Below are 8,766 nucleotides of genomic sequence, written 5' to 3'. Positions count from 1 at the left end.
CTCTCTGACTTTTACAAAGCCTTGAACGATAGCCCAAAATATTGCATCGTTCTTGCAGGACCGATGGGGATTTCCGAATCCCCCCAAATATATTTAATTTGTTACCCATTTTTCATGGATTAGACCATGAAAAACTTTATCAGCACATGCGTAGGATTGAACAAGTCCTTACCACATTCCATCATCCTATAGTTGGTGCTGAATAAATTAAACTGAGGGTGTTTCCTTTCACCCTAGCCGACAAGGCAGCGTCTTGGTTAACTGCCCAAGTGCCTAATTCTGTGGACTCATAGGCCAAACTTGTTTAACTATTTATGGAACATTTTTACCCACCACTGAAGACAGATGAAATGCTTTCCAAGATTCATTTTTTTCAACAGAATCCTCATGAATCCTTTTCAGAGGCTTGGAATCGTTTCACTGACTTTCTTATAGAGTGTCCACATCATAACCTCGCCAAAGACACGTTAGTTCGTGCCTTTTTCAAGGGACTGTTACACCACCATAAAGAGGTCCTTGATTTAATGAATGGGGGTAGTTTTCTCTGTAAAGGAGCCTCAGAGGCTTATAAATTTCTAGAAGATCAAACAAAGCGTAATAATAACTGGGGGGATAGTGACGATATCTCACGCTCTGCTAGTTCTTCTTCTACAATTAAGGCCTCCGGTATGTTTGAGATTAAACCCGATCCTGAGCTTAAAGCTTTAATCGAATCTCTAACTAAAATGGCAGAAGCTATTTCTGTTCAACAAAAGCCTATCCCTGTCATGAATGTCAACTCTAATCCATATAATTTCTGTTTGAGTCCTGAGCATCCCGACTCCTATTGTCCTCTCGCTTATGAACAACAAACATCACAATAGGACAATGTTTGTTCCATTAATAGTGAACTTAACGCACCTTGGAGATAAAATCACAACTATGGTTGGCGAAATAATCAACAAGTTACACCTCCATCGTATAATAATCAAAATGTTAGGCAAGCAAACAATTACAATCAAGCTCCACCGAGACAAGGACAAGAACAAGGTAATTATAATAATTATAACAATAATAATTATAATGCTAATAGAGGTATCGTTTCGGTTAATCATAACTATCACAACCCACCTGTTAATAATCAACATGAAATAGTTCCTGTCACACTACCTGTAACAACTACTCCTCCACAACCGGATCGTTTTGATGCCTTTATGCAAACCCACAACAGATTTTACAAGCCATCAAACTTTCCTTACAACAGTTAGCCCAAGAGAAAGTACAACCCAAAGGTGTGTTTCCAAGTCAAGCGATACCTAATCCTAAAACAAAAACACAGCCTTTGAGGTAAATGGTAATACTAGTAATGAAAATGGAAACGTAGGTGAGCTCAAGGCCATCACCACTCTCCTTTCTGACAGAGTGGTTAATAATGTCGTAACTATGTCAGTAGTTACATCACTAGTAGCCCCTACACTGGATATAGAACTAGATACTGAAATAGAAACTAAAGATCCTACCCCAGTAGAGGTACCAGTTAAATAACAACCTAAGAAACAAAAAGCCAAGGTTAGACATCATGTTGATCCATACGCTAAATATAGAGAGAAACCACCGTTTCCCTAGAGATTAGCCATGATAACCAAGGATACGAATTTTGATGAGATTAGGGAGGTTTTCAAAAATCTAACGATAAACCTACCATTTCTGGAAGCGATTAAAAAGTTACCTCACCATGCTAAGTTTCTTAAAGAGTTGTGCACTACTAGGCGTAAGACAAATATTCCAAAAGACGCCTTTCTAACTGAACAGTTTCCAACTTTATCCGAACATAATGGAATCATTAAGTATAAGGACCCTAGTCGTCCTACTGTACAATGCACCTTAAGAGATTCCCACACGACGACCACGCTATTAGACCTAGGGGCGAGTGTTAACTTACTCCCTTATTATCTCTATAAACAAATAGGTCTACAAGAGATGCAACCTACTAAAATGACATTGCAATTAGTTGATCGGTATATTAAGTATCCTAAGGGTGTTATTGAAAACGTGCTTGTTAAGGTTCATGATTTCTACTATCCGGCCGACTTCGTTATCCTCGATACAGAAGTCACTAACGACTTTGTTCTGATCATTTTAGGGGGTCCGTTCTTGGCTACTGCCAACATGCTCATAAATTGCCACGATGGTTCGATGTCCATGTCTTTTGGCCATCTTTCTATTGAGGTAAATTTTTTAAAATGACAAAAAAGTTCCCAGATATGACTTCGGATGGAGAGGTTAGCATGATCGAGAGCTTAGCTCAAGATTATTTCAAAACCACGTTTCCTGATAATCAGATACACAAATTCCTTTCCTTTGGAAGTTCCAACTTCGACGAGAACTCCCTAGAAGTCTAGGAAGATTTCTTTCGACTCTTTTGCAACTCTTCCTTGCCACCTCGTGAGTCCCTCCCTGTCAACATCCATTCATCCCTTGACGCTATGACGGAAGATGAATTTTTCACCCTCTATCCCATTAATTCTTTTGACCCACCTATTGAGGAATATCTTGCATATCGCAAGGCCTCTGATGATCTAGACCTGAGAGCTTTAGTCGAGCCCCATTCATCCACCTCATATCATCCTGTCACTCATTTATTTTCCATCAACAATTTTCCCCACCTTCCACTTTTTCAAAAGAACCTTGAGTTTGCACTTGACCCTCTTGTTTCTCCTGTGCTTCATGATTTTCTAAATCCTCTTTATACAAAATAATTCTCAAGGAAAAGGCACTTGACACCTTCATTTTTAGAATTGAGACAGTTTCTACCTACACCATGAATGAGTTTTGTGCTGAACCCATATTCCTATTTTTTCCATTCTTTTCTTCTAAAACTTATACATATTCAATATATCTTCCACAAACATCCATTTTCTCATGATCATTCACTTGGACACCCTTTCGTTGGAAGATAAAGAAGAAGGTGTATGCTCGGTTATGTTCTAGGTCTATCAGACTTCGCTTTCATTTCACTAAGTTGCATCGTAGAAAATCTTGGTGCTTAATTGTGTTTGGGTGTGTTTCATGTGATCATTATATATGGAACAATCCATAACTATTTCGGTTGTTGATATATGGTAAACTGTATGTTCATTATATACATATGTTTTAGATATAGTCTTGAGTATCTGACTATAAAAGACTCACTTTGTTGTTTTGATGTTGTTTTTATTATTTTTAGTAGATTGGATGTTAAGTTGTTAAATTCAGTAGTTAAATTTGAATTATGTAGTTAATTGTTATTTGAATTTCGATTTGAATTTAATTTGGTTCTTTTCAACGCATGCGATGATTTTTGCATTAATCCTACCTTCTCGAATTATTTGGTGGTGGTATTCTTATTTTTAGCATTGCTTTTATCTGATCTACCATTTTAGAAGTAATTTTACGATGAATTGTGGGATTGTTGCCGATATTGGCATGGTTAAGATCAGATATTATGGTAGGATGAAATTTCAATGAGTTAGGAAATTGTTATTCTAAATTCAATTTAAAAGATATTAGGTTTGTTTTAGAATAATGCATATGGGTTGTTTCCATTTTAGGTTTTGGAAATATTTTGTTTCCGTCAATTGCCTTAAAATTTGTTAGCAACTTGTTAATTCATTTTAGAAACTAAAACCCTATATATACTTGATTCATTCTACACATAAAACTCACACATCTCACTTTCATCTCTCACCCTGAACCTCTACATTTTTCCTTTTTTTTTTCACTTCATCTTGCTCTTCACACACGGAGCGCGCCCCACGCCCAACACACCCCATTTCTGAGCGCACCTTGTGCTGAAAACACTATAACTCGAATTTGACAAGAGCGCGACCCGCGCCCTACCAAGACCATTTATGAGCGCACCCCGCACCCTGACCTTCGTAGCCCCGGAAATTTTTGATTTTTTGTGAGTTGTTCCAGGGTTGTTTGCAGCACTTCTAGAGTGTGTTTATTGTGATGACATCTCCTACAATTATACCGGAGCAGTCTTTTGAAGATTTGTTCCAAAGCGACACCTATGGTGCTTGGTTTCGCGAGGTGATCATACACATAGGCTGGGAACCGCTAATGGTAAGACCTGATGAACATTATTCTCCAGCACTTACATCTTATTTTTATGATAATTGTAAGTTCTTTGATAGACCAGATGGAGAACAAGTCTTCTCCATTACCATTGAGGATGAACTTATGGAAATTACCAGGTTCTTACTAGCTTTTGTTCTTGGACTTGTTATGCCCGTTGAAATACAAGACTCACAGGCCTATTTAGTCTATAATATGTACCTTTATAACTATGAGGATTTGCATAAGCATTACGGGGTAGGAATCTTTAGGATAGAGAACCAAGGGGAATATAACGTCGCCCTTAGTAGCCTGTCCATGAACGTGGGCACTGTTATATTTTGGATCATGTTAAACATTAGAAGGGAATGACATTATTCTTCTGCGAATGACAAAACTTATGATATTTTCCTTGCTTTAGCTAGGGGACGTATACTCTATGATATTCCCCAGACCCTAATGTCTAGTTTAGCACGAGCCCATAGCATGAAGCATAAGTACCGTCTTATGCCTATTTTAGTTTGCCGTATTATGCTATGTTTCTTCCCTATTTTTTGTGCCTGCTTCACGGATTGGGTTGGGGTCGACATTGTGAGACCCACCAATTGTATTATTCAATCTTTCCATGCAATGACTTGGCAAGGGTGGAGGATACAACCTCATCAAGTTGCACCTTACACCCCATCCGACCAAGTGGTGCTAAACATGTTAGCGATTGTAGATGATAAATGGCGTGAAGCCTGGCAAATCATCATAGCATGGTAAGATGCGAAGGAACCTCATTTCTTTATAGAAGAGGTTGACAACATCTAAATGTTGGATAAGAGGTAAGTTTTTGTTTCAGTTAGTGTCTACTTATGTCCCAAGCAATTTGATTCTTGTTATCCCCATAATGGGTGGAACTCATATAAAGTTGCGTCTATTTTTATTTTTCTATATTAGTATGTTTTAACTCTGTTTTGCAGATGTTCCAAAATTTCACGCATTTCCATGGTATTTTTCTACCCTTTTTATTTCAATACTTTGAGGACAAAGCATGCTTCTTGTTTGAGGGTGGCATAGAAACACGTGTAATTAAGGCATCTATTAGGATATAGATATGTACAATATTCTAGCAAAAATTTCAAAAATTCAAAAATATAAATAAAAAGTTTATGTTATACACTTAGGAATATTGGTATTGTTTCTTTCGTTATGCTCTTAATAATCTAGAAGTTTCATGTTAGCTTTTGCATTAAAATAGTTTTTAGAAACTTAGGTTAATATGTAGGTAATACTCATTGCATCTTTCTATAAATATATTGCATGAGTATCTATGATTGTTTGGCAGTAAGTTTCTGAAATCTAGGCTAGAGTACTTATTCTACAAATCCTGTGAGAATATAGCCTAAAGCCTTATATAAGTGAAACATTTGAGAAATGACACAAGGGAGAAGTAAAATCTGGATAGAGAAATCACACATCCACTTGCTTGATCGCTATACCATATCCTAAGCGAGAATCTAGGCCCTCTTTGGATCGATATAGCCAGAAATTCAAACCTTATGAAATTATTTGTCGCTAGTCGCCCATCTGAGCCTTTCTTTAGCCTTTCATAAACCACAAATCCTTTAACCTTTTAAAAACAAAATAAAAAAAAAAAAAAAGCCTACCCATTCTTTGAATGAGTCTGAGAATAAAGATGAAGAATAGAAAAGAGAAAGACCTTCGAAATTAAGAATTTGCTAGTCGCTTCAAATAAGAAAAGAAAGTTTCCATCCAAATAAAAAATAAAAAATAAAAATATAGAACTCGAAAAACATAATCAAAGGAGTCAAAAGCCAAAGAAAAAGAAAAAAATGGCTAAGAATGGAAACAAAGTGTAGAAGCAAAAGTAAAGAACAAGGTTTTCCCTAGTTGCATAATATGAAGACTCTATTATCTCAGGCTTGTTCTTTTTGAATATCCATTTCCTTCCTTCTTCAACCATCTCCTAATCCCCGCAACACCTAAATAAGACTTCTAGCTCAATTAGGAATATGATAGTGTGATAATAAGTGGCAGATGTGTTTGATCGACTTTGGCTTCCTTGTGTATCATTGGGATTGTAAGGTAAAGTGTGCCCACTGCACACTGGAGTAGCGAAACTTGAGTGGAAAAATCAGAGTGTTTTTGTCTTAACATTTATGTGATGACCTACTTAAGGACGATATTCCAAAGTTTCAGAAACAGACCTGTTAGTGCATTTCATAGTATTACTCATTGTATATATGTTTATTCGTATATGATTGATTTTTATGCATATATTAGCTTAGGTTTGGACTTGATTATTCTATATTCATTGCTAGTGAGATGTATAGATAATTGAGACAATAAATAAAAAACCAATAGTTTTATTTCTTAGTCGTTGTAGTATAGATGAAGTTTGTGAATACCTTCACTGAAAAACTCTCACGAGGCTATAACTCGTCCACTAGGAAATTCCTAGTGGTTTAAAGCCTTGTTGCATATGGTCAATGCAATCATACTCGGCGAAACGAGATTAGTTAGAACTCCATCTCTGGTCACTTATTCTAATTTCTAATATTTGCTTGAGGACAAGAAAAATGCTGTTTGGGGGTAGTTTGATAAGAGCCCAAAAATATAGTTTTAACCCCTTAGCAATAATACTTTTAGACCAATTATGCGAGTAATAAATAATAGTTAATGCTGATTACGTGCTTTTATGTATTTCAGGTATTGGAGTCAATTATGTGTAGAAATGTGTCACTTTTGCAAGATAAACGAGCAAGGGTTGGTTGCTAAGAAGTTCTGTGATTAAAGGCTAAGATTTAAGGAGAAAAAGCCTTTTTAAAGCCCGGTCAAAGCCGAAAAGTCAAAGTCAACGAGGGCAGAAACAGCGTATAAAAATCAACAGAACTTCTGAAGACCGTATCTTTGGACTCAGACCTCGGAATTGGACCTACCATACGTCATAACGACTGTTCCGGAAAGAACTTTCCAACGGTCCAAGACTTGACCTATTCAGAGAAGCACAAGTGGATGAAAAGGGCATTAAAGTCATTTCCAACTAAAAACCCCTTTTTGGACTGAAGAAATTGGGTTTGGGCCTGATTTTTCGGTCCAAAACATGGCTCCAGGCCCATGCACGAAATTGGGGATCTCTTTCTCCTCTTCAAAAGAAGAAAGGATGAGACTTATTAAGTAGACCTAGATTAGAAAATAAATTAGTTTAGACTTCATTAATTAGTTTTATTACCTTGTTTTTGAATTAGTTTATTGTTATTATTCATTAGATCAATAAAGTTAGTTAGCTATTGATAATTCTAGTTTCATTTCATTAAATCATTTTAGATTTAATTCATAGATTTAGTTAATAATCGTTACTAGTTTTAATTCAATCTTGCATTATTAGACTTTCATTTTAAATCAAATAAGTAAATTTATATTCTTTTATCATGTCTTGTTATTGTTTATCTAGAAATGATAGTGTAATGATTCAAGACTAAAACCTCCATTAGAGGGGTTTGAAGAAGCCTTGATGAAAACTTGATTGTTGTTAGCGTAGAATAGTTTGTAATATTCTATTCTATTCTAGAAAGTAATTAGTTCACCATGAGAATGAGTTTGATTTCTTCACATGTTAGTTGTTAATTGGTAGAGATTACCATGAACAATTAGGGATTATAAACACTCAATTGTTATGCGGTAGCATTCCAATTCGTATTAAGACAATTCTTCGTTAGTAAATTAAGTCGAGTTAAGGTGGAATCAAATTCCCCTAATTCTGTATCTAGATTCGAATCTTACTATTTTAATTTCCATCGTCTTATTTAGAACATTTCGATTACGTTATTTCCCATCGTTGTTAGCATAATTAGATAATCCGTACTCTCATTGACTTTGATAAGACTGATAATAGTAATTAACATTGAATTCTAAAGAACTAGGAGTAGAACGAATTCTCTACTCCACTTATTGCAATAACATCGAGAGTATAGAAAACTTTGATATATATGCCTGAAAATAGTTTTAGTTTTACTTGCGTTTGAGTCTCGTTGCTTATGCGTAGGTAAAACTATCGTTTTACATAATATCAACATCTTAGACATAGCCCATAATAAAGTTTGTTAGCTTATTTAAAGGTGACCGGTTGAGTTCCTTATGGAAATGTTAAGTTTCTTATAAAATTTTGTTTGTTTACTCAATTTTCAGCAGTAATAAGTGGCTTCAAGAATATAATTGACTAAGTTTTCTACATAACAGATCAAGGGCAATATGGCTAGCACCGTTAACATTCGCAACATAGGTTACATTTCATCCTTAATAAACATTGGTATTTTTCTTTTCAAGCCATAAGTAGTTGCCTTCCTTGCAACGTTCTTATTGTACTATTGCTTAAGCAGGATATATATATATATATAGCAATCCCTTAGCCTATCCACGTCGACAGGGGTATTATGAAAACTTAGAAGACTAAGTAGGAAGTTTACCCATTCTGAGCTCAAAGCTTACCCTTCATTAAACCCCTCCCCCGAACACTACGAATCAATTTCTTTCCTCTCTCTCTCAATATTTGCCGCTTACTTCCGTAAGCTTGGCCACTACATAAGCGAATCAGACACCTAGATAAGTCATTAATTTCTCTCTTCAACCTCATTAAACTTTTGGGGTTTGGCTAGGAATTTTTTCAGGTGAGATCTTTTTGCT

The 8,766-nt window shown here is 35.8% G+C and overlaps 1 non-coding gene across 1 annotated transcript; it reads right to left on the bottom strand.

The window, feature by feature from the left end:
- Window positions 1–350: 350 nt before the first annotated feature.
- Window positions 351–454, bottom strand: LOC147511188 (small nucleolar RNA R71). The gene has a single exon (XR_015219664.1). It is a non-coding gene; the product is annotated as a small nucleolar RNA R71 (small nucleolar RNA).
- Between the last annotated feature and the right edge of the window lie 8,312 nt (window positions 455–8,766).

This window comes from Coptis chinensis, chromosome 3, assembly GCF_015680905.1.
Source record: "Coptis chinensis isolate HL-2020 chromosome 3, ASM1568090v1, whole genome shotgun sequence".
Taxonomy (NCBI): domain Eukaryota; kingdom Viridiplantae; phylum Streptophyta; class Magnoliopsida; order Ranunculales; family Ranunculaceae; genus Coptis; species Coptis chinensis.
The sequence above is the reverse complement of the archived record's forward strand: the minus strand, read 5'-3'. Positions and strand labels throughout refer to the sequence as shown.